This window comes from Salvelinus alpinus, chromosome 2 (genome assembly GCF_045679555.1).
Source record: "Salvelinus alpinus chromosome 2, SLU_Salpinus.1, whole genome shotgun sequence".
NCBI lineage: Eukaryota > Metazoa > Chordata > Actinopteri > Salmoniformes > Salmonidae > Salvelinus > Salvelinus alpinus.
This window is the reverse complement of record NC_092087.1, coordinates 49,060,082-49,078,664: the sequence shown is the minus strand read 5'-3', so window position 1 is coordinate 49,078,664 and position 18,583 is coordinate 49,060,082. Positions and strand designations below refer to the sequence as shown.

The 18,583-nt window shown below is 41.8% G+C and overlaps 2 protein-coding genes and 1 pseudogene across 2 annotated transcripts in view; 1 reads left to right on the top strand and 2 right to left on the bottom strand.

The window, feature by feature from the left end:
- Nucleotides 1-18,583, bottom strand: part of LOC139564024 (uncharacterized) — a 108,276-nt gene that overhangs the window by 63,617 nt on the left and 26,076 nt on the right. The window lies entirely within an intron of this gene.
- LOC139564022 (uncharacterized) overlaps nt 1-18,583 on the bottom strand; it is a 60,761-nt gene that overhangs the window by 20,083 nt on the left and 22,095 nt on the right. The gene's annotated exons all lie outside the window — the stretch shown is intronic.
- On the top strand, nt 680-5,341 carry LOC139551784 (histone H1-like; annotated as a pseudogene).

Below are 18,583 nucleotides of genomic sequence, written 5' to 3'. Positions count from 1 at the left end.
TAACCATAACATGTTGAAATATTAAGAGTTCCTAAAGTAAAAGACTAAAAGAGGGGAAAGAAGAATGGAATATCCTGTAGCACAAACAGATGGAGCGGAAAAATAACTCACCGAAAAGGAGGATGAGCAAAAACAGATGACCAGCCATATCAGGGATGAACGATGTAATTTTTTAGAGAGCTACATACATACTGTTAGTCTGACTTTACAGAAGATGGTGGCTGTGACTGGGACAAAGAATACATGTTTCAATAGAAATGTAGATGTGGGGCTTGTTCACAGGAAAACCACAGATGTCTCATATGGCAACTGTGGGCTAATGTCATGTTGCAGAGGACAAGGAGGCTGAACATTCAGAATCATTTATCGGTAATTATTTGTAGGTTCTCAAGCTATCTGTCTTTAACAGATGTTATTTTGTATTATTATTGCCGACAATTCGATTTTTAAAACCAAACTAACATGTCTGTCTGAGAATTTTTTTTATCTTCGACTTTTTGTTTTAAGTTCTTAACTGCTGCACAAAGTTTAACTACAAAAACCTTGCATTTGTGGTTGAGAGTTTGATGGTCTCTAAAATGTAGAAGGGTTTTCATATTTCATTTATGTTTGGTGAGTCATGTTTAATAATATGCCAGAGCAGTGAAGGTAAACTGATAAGCGCAGTAAATGAAAGGAAAGGAAGGAAGGAACGGAGGAGAGAAGAAGAAGCGAGTTCACACTACTCGGACTGATCAGTTTACCTTGAATGCTCTAACTGGTACCTAAATGTCAGCGCCTGTTCAGATAAACCGCGTGCTTTGCTGCGGTGTTGCTTGAAGTGCATAACATTGAACGTGTGTAGGCTGAGAATGCAGTTGCTGTTTTTAAACTAACGTTTTTATGTAGCCTAATTTTGAGATTAACCGTTTGATCATGCCACCTAAAAAAAAAGCAGCAGCCGCCGAAGAAGTAACGTCATCTTCTGATTTGCCCAAAAATTATGAAAACGTGTCCGGAAAAGCTAAATCAGGTTTGTAAAACCATGTGCGGTTTAGGCTAATTTGAGTAGCCTAATTTGACGGTTATTTGGTTAGATTACGGTTGATACATTTGTCCATTTCATTGTTAGAATCCAGCAACGCACCTGCTGTGGCACGGAGAACTCCTCTTCATCCACCTACGATGGTGATGGTTAACGAAGCGCTGAAGGAGTTGGACTCTCGAAAGGGGGTCTCCTCGCAGGCCATTCGCGGATACATAACAGAGAAATATCCATCTGTGGACCTGGTGAGGTTGAAATACATGATACGCAAGACCCTGAAAAAAGGATTCGAGGGCGGGGTATTGGTGAGGACATCAACTCGAAAGCAAACGGAGCACAGGGGAGGCTTCGGGTAAGTGACCCATGCATGTCTAAATCTTAAAGTAAATGCCCAGTGTTTCCAGATTTCTATGAAAAATGACCAATAATTTACAATATGAGTGAAATGGTTTTCCTTCCCAAAAATTGTAATTGAGTATGTCAAAGCAGCTTTCCTGTTTGAATTGTGTTTTTTATTTATATATTACTACATTGGGCAATTACATACCATTTCCAGTGGCACACTGACTCACATAATGATGAAGCCATAGGCTATTGCCAAGAGGAGCGCATTGGCCTATCTCAAGATGAGCTACTTTGAAAAACAGTGCTGGCGGTCACTAAAAATTGGGAGTTGAGAATTATAATGGGTGTACATGCAGTGTTCTATTTTAAGCAGTAGGCATTTGCTTTCCAAACTATGTTTTTTTCACGCGATTTGTATTTTGAAATACAGCTGCAACCAACTAACTAAGACAGCTGCAACCAACTATCTACATATAATCCATGGATGGCAGTTCCCGTTCAAATCAGGACTGGCAGCCATTGCTAGAGTACCCATGAGTTACCACTCAAATTTCCAGGGTAAGAGGTTCCAAAGATCAATGTATTATGTCTATGGCCACAACACAACAAGCTGTACATTTGGCATGCATGCTGCCCAAATTGCAGCCTTCCCGACTGTAGGCAACCAGAAACTGCCAAAATAAAGGAAATGAGTGTCACGTTCTGACCTTTATTTCCTTTGTTTTGTCTTTATTTAGTATGGTCAGGGCGTGAGTTGGGGTGGGCTGTCTATGTGTGTTTTTCTATGTTGGGGTTGTCAGGACCCGGTGCGAGAAACAGTCACTAATAATTGGCAGAACCCAGAAGATGAGGCAGACACAGCAGTACTAGAGATGGTGGTTTAATAAAAAATAGATATCTTCCAAAATACAAAAGAAAATCCACAAAGTGGTAAAAACAGCAAGGGAAAAAACAAACCTGAAAAGACCAATCCAAAAATACACGAGAACAAAACCAGAGAACCTCTGGAAAATCCAACAAGAGAAAAATGTTCACAAAGGCTGGGGCTGGGTGCTAACATACAAACACTGAGCAAGGAACTAAGGAACACACAGGGTTTAAATACTAACAAGGGAATGACTTACAGGTGCAAACAATAATTAGGGCAAGAAAAACAAAAGGTACAAAAAAGGTGCAAGGGGGACATCTAGTGAACAAAACCAAACAGTCCTGGCCAAAACCTGACAGGGGTTTTGTGTTCGGCCTGGTATGATTCTCAATCAGAGGCAGCTGTCAATCGTTGTCCCTGATTGAGAATCATACTTAGGCAGCCTGGGTTTCACTTTAGGTTTGTCAGTGTTTGTTCGCCACACGGTACTGTTTCGTTTGTTATTTTGTTAGTGTTCTGTTTGTTGGATTAGCATTAAAATTCATCATCATGAACATTTACCACGCTGCGCCTTGGTTCTCCTCTCTTCCACCTAACGAGTTTGTAGAATTTATGCCAATGTAACAGTATAACTTTAGACCGTCCCCTCGCCCCGACACGGGCGCGAACCAGGGACCTTCTGCACACATCAACAACAGTCACCCACGAAGCGTCGTTACCCATCGCTCCACAAAAGCCACGGCCCTTGCAGAGCAAGGGGAACCACTACTAATAGGTTTCAGAGCAAGTGACGTAACTGATTGAAACGCTAGCGCGTACCCGCTAACTAGCTAGCCATTTCACATCCGTTACACCAAGGTGCATTGAAGCTGTTCTTGCAGCAAACACCCTTTTTAAGACACTTTGTTGGCGTTTTCTTTATTTTGGCAGGTACCTGAATGCGCTTGTGAAAACAAGACAGTTATTTTTGAGAAACTATTGATACTCTGTGGCTAAATATGTTCTCTGGTGTATTTTGAACATTGAGAACAGGCTCCCTTGGTTGGTTATAAAATAAGTAATTTGTTTTTTTGCCTCTTGGGCCCAGCCCCTGACTCACATAATTGACCAGTCACATTTAGTTATTATGCAGTTTATTTTTTCAGTTACCCAATCAAGGCAGGGCCCCCCATTTACCCACATGGGGCCCATACCTCTCCTCCTCCCATCTGATGATTAGCAGAGTGGCAGCAGGAAGCTGTCTACACTCATTGAGAGAGGGCTCCTGAATCCTCCTGTGGTTTGCGGTTGCAGTAAAAATATATACTACATATCTAATATGTGCTGTACAATGTATGTATATATTTGTGACTTTTTTTCTGCCTTCTGGGCACAGGGGCTTCAGCCCCGGGAAGCCCCTTTGTTAATCCGGCCCTGGACGTACCCCAACAACAGAATGGTGTGGGCATATACCTGTATAAAAAAATATTAAATCAAGTATACTGCTGATTGGCCAGCTCAGCCAATGAGCCAACATGATATAATGTTTAATGAGGAAATGGCAAGCATTATCGAAATTGTCTGTTTTGTGTTACAAGTTTAAATGTTTGTTTTTTTATTTATTTATTTCAAATCATGCTTTGGCTACAAATACGAGTATAGGATTAGTGATGGGGAAACAAAGCTTCCTGGAGCATTGAGATTTTCCAGCTAATTGTCTGAAATAGGTTAATTACTCAAGGCTTTGATAAGGTGCACACTAGTGGCACCTGCTGGTCTAAAGGATTTAGAGAACCTATAATTATTTAGCTGATGTCCCACACCCCATAGAGTGTGTGTGCAGTGTAGCTTTTTTGTCTTCTACCAATCAGGTGGTTGTTCGACGAAACAAAGCTTTGGACGTCATTGACCACGTGCTTCTGATAAAGTGATACGGAAATCGGCACAATGTAATTTCAACGCATGCCTCAGAGCTCAGGCATCAAACGTAACATCCCTATACAGGATGAAACTTTTTTTAAAGTGAGATCTCCACTGGACAGTTACTTTATTAGGCTACTTGTGGCAACTAGGCTTTGTTAATCTAAGTAAAATCTGTTCCAAGGTGAATGGACTCTATTTTCTGAATGTGATAGTAGCTTACCTGCCAAATGAGCCAAACTTCATGGTACCAGATTTGAATATAAAGTTGTGTGTTTATTAGATAAGTCACCATTATATGACAAACATATTGAACATGGGCTTGCTGTTTAATATAATGTAGCTCAACATGTGATCACTCTCCCTTACCAGCTTGCAGTCAGGGGTAGGGTGAAGGAACCCAAGCCAAAGGCCACTGAGAACACTGATCCCAAGAAGACTACGGACAAGGAAGCCGGTAAACTGAATCCACTGAATTGATTGTGCTCATCACTCCTAGGATTTAGACATCACCCTATAATCTGCCAAATTGTATGGGATTATTGTTATTGAGCTACGCCCATCGCAATGGAGGACATTTAACATTGCTCATTCAATGACTTGTATGGGTATCTCACTTCTCCTCATTGTGTCCATGATTGCATGCATACACACACATCACTAACTCTTGTCTCTAGAAGCTGAGAAGAAAAAGGCTACAGCCAAAAAGCAGAAGGAGAAACCTTCAGAGGCAAGTGTGGTTTCAGTTATGTTCTGACTATTGGCATTGTTCAAGTGGTTTTGGTGTAAAGGGACTTTTTTATATATATACTTTTGTCATGGGTACTGTTCCCTATTTGGGCTTTATCATGGTTAAATTGAATCTGTAATTTTCTCTAATTTTTTTTTAATCTCTAATTTTAAATGGGTGATTGTATTGCAAACCTGTCATTTTCATCTTTCAGGATGCAAAACTCAGGAAGGCCGCAAAAGCATCTGCTTCCAAGGTGGCCCCTGCTAAGAAGCCCAAGTCGAAGAGGATAAAGGGGCAGAGGGGACAGCTGAGTATCAACCCAAAGCACAGAAGACTACCAAGGGTGAAGGGGCAGCCAAGAAGGCAAAGGCCAAAGCTTCCCAGAAGCCTGCAGAGGGTGATGAAGGGGACACTGCTGCTCCTGAAGCTAAACCCACAGGGAAACGAGGCAAGGGGGGCAGCAGCAGAGTGACTGCACTCCTTTTATCCACTTTATATGTTTTTAAATAAAGCAGTTTTTTGTACTTCTTGTTTGTGGCATTTAAATGTAGACCTAGCTGCTGTAAAATTTTATTCCACTTTTCCTGTAGATAAGTGTTGGTGGTAGCTAGGGGTTTGTAATAATGTTTAATGATTCACTGATGCAAGTTTATATATATATAAATAAAAAGCTGTTAAGTTCTTGTTTCTTGCACCTGCTTAATCAGTACCCTCTTCTGCCAGATTAATTGTATCACTAGTACAGTGACTTCCCGGTTCCTGGAAAATATTGATGGTTAAGGTGTTTTCTATAGTCATGACCATGGCACGATTTGTTGGGAAAATCTGGTACAGTGAGTGTGCAGATAGTTGAGATCAGTCTGAGCCTGGAACACACTGGACATGACATCTTGGTACCAGTCTCCTGACGGACTATTTCCTGACGGACTATTTCTCAGGTCCACATCGTAGAATATGCATATAATTTACAGATTAGGATAGAAAATACTCCAAAGTTTCCAAAACTCAAAATATTGTCTGAGTATAACAAAACTGAATCTGCAGGCGAAAACCTGAGGAAATCTAACCCGGAAGTGATTGTTTTAAATTTAAATCTGTGTTTCCTGGCCCGTCTTTCTTCCATTTAAAGGGGTATCAACCAGATTCCTTTTCCAATGTCTTCCTCAGGTTGTGACCAGGCTTTAGACATAGTTTCAGGCTTTTATTTAGAAAAATTAGCGAGATTTTTCAAAACTAATCAGGTTTCCTCTGATTAGTTCCTGCGCGCGAGAGGGGTAGCTCTCCATTTTCTTTCTCTCTTTTATTGAATAGGTTACGGTCCGGTTGAAATATTATCGATTATGTTTGTTAAAAACAACCTGAGGATTGATTATAAAAAACATTTGACATGTTTCTACGAACATTACGGATCCTTTTTGGAATTTTCGTCGAACAGAACAAGGCTTTGGTTTTCTGAACATAACGCTCAACCCAAATGGCGTTTTTTTGTTATAAAAGTAATATTTATCGAACAAAAATAACATTTATTGTGTAACTGGGAGTCTCGTGAGTGCAAACATCCGAATATTATCAAAGGTAAACGATTAATTTTATTGCTTTTCTGACTTTCGTGACCATGCTAATTTGGGGCTAGCTGTTGTAGCATTGATTGATACACTCACAAAAGCTTGGATTGCTTTCGCTGCAAAGCATATTTTCTAAATCTGACACGATAGGTGGATTAACAACAAGCTAAACTGTGTTTTGGTATATTTCACTTGTGATTGCATGATTATAAATATTTGTAGTAACATTTTGCGCCCTGCAATTCAGCGGTTGTTTAGGAAAATGATCCCGTTAAAGGGATCCGTAGCGCAGAGAAGTTAACCAGCTTTTACTCAACCACACCTAGGAGAAAAATAAATCATTAATGCTGTGGACCTCAAGGCCTGGATTTGAAAAAGGATACACGGGAAGAGAGCATAGGCAACGCCATTGAAGCTGTCACATATTTTATTTTTAATTTTTTCACCTTTATTTAACCAGGTAAGGTAGTTGAGAACAAGTTCTCATTTACAACTGCGACCTGGCCAAGATAAAGCAAAGCAGTGCGACAGAAACAACAACACAGAGTTACACATCGAATAAACAAGCGTACAGTCAATAACACAATAGACAAAAAGAAAACCTATATACAGTGTGTGCAAATGGCATGAGGAGGTATGACAATAAATAGGCCATAGTAGCAGAGTAATTACAATTTAGCTGATTAACACTGGAGTGATAGATGTGTGTAAGTAGTGATATTGGTGTGTAAAAGAGCAGCAAAGTAAATAAAAACAATATGGGGATGAGGTAGGTAGATTGGGTGGGCTATTTACAGATGGACTATGTACAGCTGCAGCGATCGGTTAGCTGCTCAGATATCTGATGTTTAAAGTTAGTGAGGGAAATGTAAGTCTCCAGCTTCAACGATTTTTGCAATTCGTTCCAGTCACTGGCAGCATAGAACTGGAAGGAAAGGTGGCCAAAGTAGGTGTTGGCTTTGGGGATGACCAGTGAGATATACCTGCTGGAGCGCGTGCTACGGGTGGGTGTTGTTATCGTGGCCAGTGAGCTGAGATAAGGCGAAGCTTTATCTAGCATAGACTTGTAGATGACCTGGGGCCAGTGGGTCTGGCGATGAATATGTAGCGAGGGCCAGCCGACTAGAGCATACAGGTCGCAGTGGTGGGTGGTATAAGGCACTTTGGTAACAAAACGGATGGCACTGTGATAGACTGCATCCAATTTGCTGAGTAGAGTATTGGAAGCTATTTTGTAGATGACATCGCCGAAGTCGAGGATCGGTAAGATAGTCAGTTTTACTAGGGTAAGTTTGGCGGCGTGAGTGAAGGAGGCTTTGTTGCTAAATAGAAAGCTGATTCTAGATTTGATTTTGGATTGGAGATGTTTGATATGAGTCTGGAAGGAGAGTTTACAGTCTAGCCAGACACCTAGGTATTTGTAGTTGTCCACGTATTCTAGGTCAGAACCGTCCAGAGTAGTGATGCTAGTCGAGCGGGCGGGTGCGGGCAGCGAACGGTTGAAAAGCATGCATTTGGTTTTGCTAGCGTTTAAGAGCAGTTGGAGGCCACGGAAGGAGGGTTGTATGGCATTGAAGCTTGTTTGGAGGTTAGTTAACACAGTGTCCAAAGAAGGAACAGATGTAAACAGAATGGTGTCTTCTGCGTAGAGGTGGATCAGGGAATCACCCGCAGCAAGAGCGACATCGTTGATATATACAGAGAAAAAAGTCGGACCGAGAATTGAACCCTGTGGTAGCCCAATAGAGACTGCCAGAGGTCCGGACAACAGGCCCTCCGATTTTACACTCTGAACTCTATCTGCGAAGTAGTTGGTGAACCAGGCGAGGCAGTCATTTGAGAAACCAAGGCTATTGAGTCTGCCAATAAGAATACGGTGATTGACAGAGTCGAAAGCCTTGGCCAGGTCGATGAAGACGGCTGCACAGTACTGTCTTTTATCGATGACGGTTATGATATCGTTTAGTACCTTGAGCGTGGCTGAGGTGCACCCGTGACCAGCTCGGAAACCGGATTGCACAGCGGAGAAGGTACGGTGGGATTCGAAATGGTCAGTGATCTGTTTATTAACTTGGCGTTCAAAGACTTTAGAAAGGCAGGACAGGATGGATATAGGTCTGTAACAGTTTGGGTCTAGAGTGTCATCCCATTTGAAGAGGGGGATGACCGCGGCAGCTTTCCAATTTTTAGGGATCTCGGACAAAACGAAATAATAGGGGTTGCAACAATGGTGGCGGATAGTTTTAGAAAGAGAGGGTCCAGATTGTCTAGCCCAGCTGATTTGTACGGGTCCAGGTTTTGTAGCTCTTTCAGAACATCTGCGATCTGGATTTGGGTGAAGGAGAAACTGGGGAGGCCCGGGCAAGTAGCTGCGAAGGGTGCGGAGCTGTTGGCCGGGGTTGGGGTAGCCATGAGGATATCATGGCCAGCCGTAGAGAAATGCTTATTGAAATGTTTGATTATCATGGATTTATCGGTGGTGACCGTGTCGCCTAGCCTCAGTGCAGTGGGCAGCTGGGAGGAGGTGCTCTTGTTCTCCATGGACTTTACAGTGTCTCAAAACTTTTTGGAGTTAGAACTACAGGATGCAAAATTCTGTTTGAAAAAGCTAGCCTTTGCTTTCCTGACTGACTGTGTGCATTGGTTCCTGACTTCCCTGAACAGTTGCATATCGCGGGGACTATTCGATGCTATTGCAGTCCGCCACAGGATGTTTTTGTGCTGGTCAAGGGCAATCAGGTCTGGAGTGAACCAAGGGCTATATCTGTTCTTAGTTCTACATTTTTTGAAAGGGACATGCTTATTTAAGATGGTGAGGAAATTACTTTTAAAGAATGACCAGGCATCCTCGACTGACGGGATGAGGTCAAACTCCTTCCAGGATACCTGGGCCAGGTCGATTAGAAAGGCCTGCTCGCAGAAGTGTTTTAGGGAGCGTTTGACAGTGATGAGGGGTGGTCTTTTGACCGCGGACCCATAGCGGATGCAGGCAATGAGGCAGTGATCGCTGAGATCCTGATTGAAAACAGCAGAGGTGTATTTGGAGGGCAAGTTGGTCAGGATAATATCTATGAGGGTGCCCATGTTTACGGAGTTAGGGTTGTACCTGGTAGGTTCCTTGATAATTTGTGTGAGATAATTTGTGTGAGATTGAGGGTATCTAGCTTAGATTGTAGGACTGCTGGGGTGTTAAGCATATCCCAGTTTAGGTCACCTAACAGAACAAACTCTGAAGATAGATGGGGGGCAATCAATTGCCTGGGGACACGCAGGGCCTGGGTTAGCCTCCACATCACCCGAGGAACAGAGGAGGAGTAGGATGAGGGTACGGCTAAAGGCTAGCAAAACTGGTCGTCTAGTGCGTTGGGGACAGAGATTAAAAGGAGCAGATTTATGGGCGTGTTAGAATAGATTCAGGGCATAATGTGCAGACAGGGGTATGGTGGGGTGCGGGTACAGTGGAGGTAAGCCCAGGCATTGAGTGATAATAAGAGAGGTTGCATCTCTGAACATGCTGGTAATACTGGGTGAGGTCACCGCATGTGTGGGAGGTGGGACAAAGGAGGTATCTAAGGCATGTACAGTGGGACTAGGGGCTCCGCAGGAAACTAAAACAATGATAATTATCCTAAACAACAGTATACAAGACATATTGACATTTGAGAGAGACATAAAGCGAGGCATAACGCAATCACAAGTGTTTATTGGGAGAGCTAGCTAAGTCAACAACGGGTAAGACAACAACAGCTAATCAGCTAAGTCAACAACAACAGGTAAAATGTCGATGAATGGGCAGGGAGGGTCGGTTAACTACACACAGGGCCTGAGTTCGGGGCTAGGGCGGCAGATAAACATAGGTAAACAAAGTGGAGTACCGTGATAAATGAACAGTCCAGCAGGCATCAGTTATGCAGCCAAGTGATCATAGGGCCCAGTGTACAGCAATAGATGAAACAGGGAAACCGCTAGGTAGTCGTTACTACGCTAGCACGCGGGAGACATGGCTTTTAAAGTTAGCAGTCCGGGGTAAGTAGAAGCGTCTGCTCCTTCGTCCGGCAAGTGCCGGTTGAAGGCACAGCTGATGGAATTACGTCTGCAGACCAGTCGGGGTGGTACTGCGGGGCTCCGTATCGAGGAAGGGACCGGGCCAGATGGCGAAAGAGGTATTGTAGTTGTGGGAATTTCGTTTGCTAGCCGGGAGATGTGCCTGGCTCAGGGCTAGCTTCGGGGCTGGGTCACTCAGTTGAAGATAGCTAGCTGTGATGATCAATGGTCCAGGGGTTTACGGCAGGAATCTGGCATTGTAGTGGAGAAAAACAGTCCGAGGCTGGCAGGATTATCCAGGCTAAAAAAAACGACTGGTGCCTGAGCAGAGGGTAAATGCCGCTAGCAGTGGCTAACAATGACTAAATGGCTATTAACTTAGCTAATTAGCTGGCTACCTTCTGATTAAAGTTTTTGCTATAGGGACTAAAAAAATAGCGGATCCGTGTCCGAGTGAGGCGGGTTACCGGAAGGTATATTTATTTTAAAAATGGAAAAAGAGACTGAAAAATAAATTGGAATATATACAAAAAAGACTAAAAATACAAAAAGTAAACGAGAGGACAACAAACCACGTCTGCACTGCTACGCCATCTTGGAATTGGAATCTACGACTCGGTCACACTTATCTGCCCTCATTGGCTAGAAAGGTCTCGCCTGCCTTCCATCTTTGAGGACATTGTTAGAGCTCGACTAGCTTGTCAATATAGGCAATATTTTCTACACATCAAAAACATGAGGTTGAAATAGAAACTGGGTGTGTTGACTCATTCCTTAATTTTTAAAACTGCATGTTTATTTGTTAAAAAAAATAAAAGTGTATATTTCATTGACACTCATAGAAACAGTACGGAAGCACTGAAAGACTGAGCAGCTTCACAGCTCTTCAAGTATGTTCATTCAGTTTATAGATTAGTTTATAGTCTCAGCAGTGGCAGATCCAACAGGCCAGGCCAAGAGTGCGGGGCTTCAAGCTGAGCATATTCCGACTCAGTCCTGATCCAATCAGGCCCAACGTCGCGTTTAGCTCGTCCAATAGAATTAAGTCAAGAACCCATCACTTGCTTGATCCAGTGATACATTCGATTTTGTCCACAGCAGTGCACTGTAGCTAGTCACATCAATCCTCCCAGAAAGAAGAGCGATTTGGTGAAATAGGCAAAGACTGGGGTGATTTAGAAGAGGGGCAGAGGAAGACAAACATCGAAGAGAACATATTCGGAGTAAGAAAAGGGAGAAAGGAGATCTTTTAGGGTTAAAGAGAGAAAAGGAAGAGAGATTTTGGGTGGAGAGAAAAGGAGAGCGAAAAAAGGGTAAAGTCACTAGCCATGTGGATCATCAACATGCCAGCTGTTTACCTTCCCAATCCTGCCACAAGAGAAAGACCTCAAGCATCTGCATTAAGGACTGCAATAACAAGAAGAAACAAATTCAGTACCACTTGAATCAATTCTAAAGCAAGAAAATGTCTTCCACGTGTAAACAATTTCACTGGCTCCTCATCATCCTCCTCCTTTCCGCTAAGCCCACCCTTTGTGCTGGCCTGGTTCCACCACATGCATCAGAGGCAGAGTACGGGTTTGTTAGTCAGTCATCCCCCGCCCCTCACACCAGGCCCCGCCTCTGTCCCTCATTGTTCAGGGAGCCCCAACCCGCCGTCGCCTCCCTTCGTCACTCATTGAGAGATCCCCACCCCTGTAGGTCAAATCGGGGACATCAGGAAGCCATCCAGTTACTGCGAGATGACCTCCCAGTTCTTCCACAGGAAAGCGAGGAAGACGACGAAGAGCAGCATGGAGAAGGTGCGGCTGCGCGTCATGAAACTCTGTAACTGTTTTACCATTGGCCTCATGGTAAAATCTCTGAGCGAGTTTCTTCCTCTCCGGCAGCTAAGTTAGGAATGATGCCAGTATCTTTGTTGTGACTGTTTATATTGATACACCATCCAAAGTGTAATTGTGTAATTTTACCAATAAGTGTCCTTTGTGAGGTATTAGACAACCTCCCTGGTATTGTTGGTTGAATCTGTGTTTCAAATTCACAACGCGACTGACCGACTTTACACATAATTGCATGTGTGGGGTACAGAGATCAGGAAGTCATTAAAAAATTATGTTAAACACTATTATTGCACACAGAGTGAGTCCATGCAAAGTATTATGCGACTTGTTTAGCAATATTTTACTTCTGAACTTATTTAGGATTTCCATAACAAAGGTGTTGAATACTCATTGACACTTTATTTTTGCTGACATAATTCCACTTTGACGTTATTTATTAAAATGTTTTATTTGACCTTTATTTAACTAGGCAAGTCAGTTAATAACAATTTCTTATTTACAATGACAGCCTAGGAACAGTGGGTTAACTGCCTTGTTCAGGGGCAGAACGACATATTTTTACCTTGTCAGCTCGGGGATTTGATCTAGCAACCTTTCGATTACTGGCCCAACGCTCTAACCAATGATGAGGCGGACCACAGAGTGAAGGAAAAGCAGCCAACAAGTGCTCAGCATATGTGGGAACTCCTTCAAGACTGTTAGAAAAGCATTCCAGGTGAAGCTGGTTGAAAGAATGCCAAGAGTGTGCAAAGCTGTCATCAAGGCAACGGGTGGCTATTTGAAGAATCTCAAATATAAAATATATTTTGATATGTTTAACACTTTTTTGGTTACTACATGATTCCATATGTGTTATTTCATAGTTTTGATGTCTTCACTATTATTCTACAATGTAGAAAATAGTAAAAATAAAGAAAAACCCATAAATGAGTAGATGTTCTAAAACTTTTGACCGGTAGTTTATACAAATCATTTACTTTGCAATCTCATGGTAATTTTTATAATTAGTATTACCCTATGTCATACTTCTACAATGTTCCAATGCATCATTATATATTACAAGATAGGTAATCATTTAATATAATTCAAACAATTGCAGTGCTGCTTTTCACATGTATTCTTATAACAAGACATGGGCTAGTTGTAAAACACAGTATGTAATGTGACTGACGCAGAACCTACATCTCCATGTAAATACAACTGGTATCTTAGTGGAAGTCACACGAATAATACAGTTTGAACTCCGCTTCACTGTCAGTAATTACACTGCTCTTTTATTAATAACATACATGAGAAGAATAGTAAACTAAGCAAACACTGCTCTTTGCTTTGGTATTACCCTGCCATTTGGAACATATCATGCCAAGGAAGAAGGCAGTAACTGCTGTTTAAGGGTCAAAGGTCATGTCAGAGGTCAGGGTCAACATGAATAAAATATGAACTAATAGTAAGGCAACAGATCACCACATCTCAAATGATCTCCCAGAATTCATTTGGCTGGACAATTCAACTTGGAAAATATTTTTCTCAGTTCCACGCTGTGAGTAGTTACTGCCTTTTTGCTTGGTAGGGCAAAATATTAATTTATAAACATAAAATATAAATATATCATAACCATTGCATAATCAATTCCTCACCTTTTCTGGCCATGAAGAGTTCATATTCACAAAGTAACCATATGACAAATTACCATGACATCTGGTACAGATTTGCCTTGTGACGGGAAAAGTTTCACGGAAATAGGTAAATCAGAGGGGCTGATAAATATGTTTTCGGGGTACGGGATGTCGCCTGCAGTGACAGGAGACTAGATTAATGTGTACAAGTCAAACTGAGCGAAGAGGCTATCTACACCCTATATCAGAGACACAGATTCCCCCGAATCGTCATGGTAAAACCTATCAGTGACACATTGAATCGCCATGGTAACCCACAGAGATACAGTACACAGGGTTAACTAAAGAGATTTATTGAGTGGGGTGTGGGGGTGGAAAATAGGCTGCAGATGACACTCAATCACAAGTTAGGGAGAGTGAGCTACTGTATATTAGAGAAGCTGGGTTGTGTTGTACAGCTCATCTCTCTCACTGCTGTCTGTAATTAATGTGCCCCACTTTCTTCCCACTGGGGGAAGGAGAGGATCAGGATCACACTGTTGTTCCCTGTTGTCTACCAGCCTCTACCTTCCTCTAACTGCTCTCATCCCTTAGTCTGTTGTAAAATATCCCTCCTTTACTATCACCTCCCCTGTTTAATACTATAACCTCCTCCAACAATCCCTGTCCCCAGAGGTTCTGTAGTTCTAGTACCAGAACTGTTTATTTTCATAAGAACACATCCCTCTCTCTGTGTCAGAATCACTTCAAACACCCTGGTTGTAGGCTACTGATGGGATTCCATCACTGAGTGTAGTGCTGTGGGTTGCTATTGCCTGCTGAAATCTGTGGGTATGGCGCCATCTTTTGGCTTGAAAAGGAGTATTCTCTTTTGTTTCTGTGACTTGGTTTTCCAGCTGTGATTAATTATGCTGAGGTGCTGAGGGTGGAATGGAATATATAGTGTATTTTATAAGATCTATTGAAATAGTAGGATTTGTTATTTTCCATTTACACAACATTTGTTGATTGAGGCTAATATCGGTGCTTCTCTGTGTTCCTGTTTTACTCCAGGAAATGAGAATAAGAGTGTGGTTTTGGCCAGCACTGCCATACAACTGCTGGATGACAGGAAGTCGCCTATTGTTGCTTGTAAGCTCCCTGAAAAGCCCCTAACTTCTCCCTTAACTTCTCCCTGACATAGAGAGCTACTGTACCTGTTATAGGCTTGTAACTGCAATGTTTTAAACGATATTAAGCCTCCTTTGAAGACGTGAAGAAACTCTTTAATACATTTTTAAATCCAGGACATCAAGTGTTACCTTATAGACAACAACGGCTTTATTCTGGTCACAGAGGACTACTCTCAGGTACCATTAATAATATACTAGACGTGTGTGTCCTGTAGCTCCCCTCCCCTATTTACATTTAAATAAACATCTTCTTCCTCAGACGGGGCTGTTCTTTGGAGAGGTGGAGAGTGCTGTTATGAACAAGCTGCTTCTCATGGGCTCCTTCAAAAGGTTAGAGGAGAAATCATGTTACAGTCATACCCTGAACACACACACACACACACACACACACACACACACACACACACACACACACACACACACACACACACACACACACACACACACACACACACACACACACACACACACACACACACACACACACACACACACACACACACACACACACACACAATGAATGGTCTATTTTCTCTTCTACCAGGCTCTCTGTAGAGAGTATGCTGGCAGCAGTGACAGCGCACGCTCTCTATCACATGTAAGTACTGCCCCTAAATATTATCACATGTAAGTACTGCCCCTAAATATTAGCACATGTAAGTACTGCCCCTAAATATTGTCAAATGTAAGTACTGCCCCTAAATATGGTCACATGTAAGTACTGCCCCTAAATATTGTCACATGTAAGTACTGCCCCTAAATATTGTCACATGTAAGTACTGCCCCTAAATATTGTCACATGTAAGTACTGCCTCTAAATATTGTCACATGTAAGTACTGCCCCTAAATATTATCACATGTAAGTACTGCCCCTAAATATTGTCACATGTAAGTACTGCCCCTAAATATTGTCACATGTAAGTATTGTCCCTAAGTATTGTCACATGTAAGTACTGCCCCTAAATATTGTCACATGTAAGTACTGCCCCTAAATATTGTCACATGTAAGTACTGCCCCTAAATATTGTCACATGTAAGTACTGCCCCTAAATATTATCACGTGTAAGTACTGCCCCTAAATATTGTCACATGTAAGTACTGCCCCTAAATATTGTCACATGTAAGTACTGTCCCTAAGTATTGTCACATGTAAGTACTGCCCCTAAATATTATCACTTGTAAGTACTCTCCCTAAATATTATCACATGTAAGTACCTTTCCTAAATATTATCACTTGTAAGTACTGTCTCTAAATATTATCACATGTACATACTGTCCCTAAACTACTCATCAGACTTACATACATCCAGTCAATGCTAATTATTTAATGTCTTCTCTCCCAACCCTGACCAAACTTGTCATGTGAGAATAATAAAATAATCACCGTGATACGATAAAATAATGAGATGCACTGATTATCATCCATGGTACATATTATTGTATTATTATATCAATGTATGTTTGTGTTTTCCTTATCAGTTTCCTGCTGGAGTTCAACCTTTACAGCTGGTGGCATGTTGATCTCTCAGTCAAAGGTCAGTGTGTGCAAGAATATACCTTGAGGTGTGTGTGGGTGGGTTGGTGCAGGCACACATGCATGTGTGTGTGTGAGTCTTAAGTGTTTTTATTATGTTAAGATTTACATGTCCCATTTCCAGCCCAAAGGTCGAGGGGAAAGACCATGATGGTGCCATGTGACACAGAGTACCCTGCCTTCGTCTCTGAGCGTACCATCAAAGAGACCACGGGAAACATCGACTGTGAGGGGTGTGCCAGGTACTTGTAACACAGTTACCTTACCTGTGTATTAGGCACCGATAAACTCACTTAACCTGTGTGTTGATGGTGTATACACAATACAGGGTAATTTCATGCGTTAGGTCTGGGATAGGCGTCCCGCTAGCGGGACAACTTCCGGTGAAACTGGAGGATACGCAATTCAAATAAATAATCATAAAATTATGGATATTAAACATTTGGGTACATACAATCGTCTTATATCGGTTGAAAGCTTAAATTCTTGTTAATCCAACTGCAGTGTCCGATTTACAGTAGGCTTTACAGCGAAAGCCTGCCATATGATTGTTTGAGGACGGCGCCCCACATCAAAATATTTTTCCACCGGCACAGGTTTCATAAATTCACAAATAGCGATTAAATATTCACATACTTTTTGAAAATCTTCCTCTGATTTGTCATCCAAAAGGTCCCAGCTATAACATGTAGTGTCGTTTTGTTAGATAAAATCCTTCTTTATATCCCAAAAAGTATTTTGTTGGCGCCATCGATTTGAGTAATCCACTCGTTCAACGTGCCAAGATAGGAATCCGAAAATCTACCCCTAAACTTTGTTTCAACAAGTCAAAATATGTTTCTATTTAATCCTCAAGTACCCTAAAATGTAATTAAACTATAATATTTCATATGGAAAGAATTATGTTCAATAGGAAAACGATATTAGCAGGTGCGTGTCCTCGTCATCGCGTGCATACACGGATTTCCAAGTCTGTATCATTTTTCTTACTCGTTTTGGAAGAAACAAGCCTGAAACCTTGAAAAAAGACTACTGACACCCAGTGGAAGCCATAGGAATTGCATACTGGGAGCTAGATTTAATTTTTTCCCTATACGTTCCATTGTAAGAGCATGGGCTCCCCCCCAAAAAACATTACAGGCTGTTTTTTCTTTGGATTTTCTCTGACCATGTCTATTGTGTTATAGTCTCCTACATTATTTTAACATTTCTACAAACTTCCAAGTGTCTTCTTTCCAATGGTACAATTATATGCGTATTCTGGCTTCAGGGCCTGAACAACAGGCAGTTTACTTTGGGCACGTCAGTCAGACAGGAAGTGGAGAAAATAGGGACCTAGCCTTATGTTAAAAGTATCAACTGAATCAACTCAACTCTCTTTCTATTTCTCTCTTTCTCTCTCTCTCCCTCCTCAGATCTTTTGTAATTCAGCAGATTCCCAGCAGTAATCTCTTCATGGTCGTCGTGGACAACAAGTGTGACTGCAGCTCTGCAACCCTGGTTTCCATGGATCCCATCGAGATTATGTATATCCTTTACTAACCCTCAATAAGTTTGAGGTGTTTGAGTGGATTTTTAGTGCAAAGCCTTTGTGTGTTTTTTAGTATAAATGTTTTGTAAGTAAATGGGTTTTGTAAGTTAACTGTAAGTAAACTCTGAACTTAGACTTTAGTTTCCTGTGAATGTGAATAGCTTCTTCATTGTCAGAGGTATTAATACATATCTCATACATGTAGCTATTTATGAAGCGTGCATTACGGTTTGGTTTTCTCATCATGCTAGAATGATGTTTCAGAAATGGTCACTACAGTATCAGTTAAATGTATCTGAGGTGTGGTTCATCAGTATTTATATCCTTAACCCCTCTGCACACAATGAGTCTCTGAAATGTGATAGGCTGAAGTTTCAGAAAGACAGAAAGCGGCCAGAATCGTGTCATCCT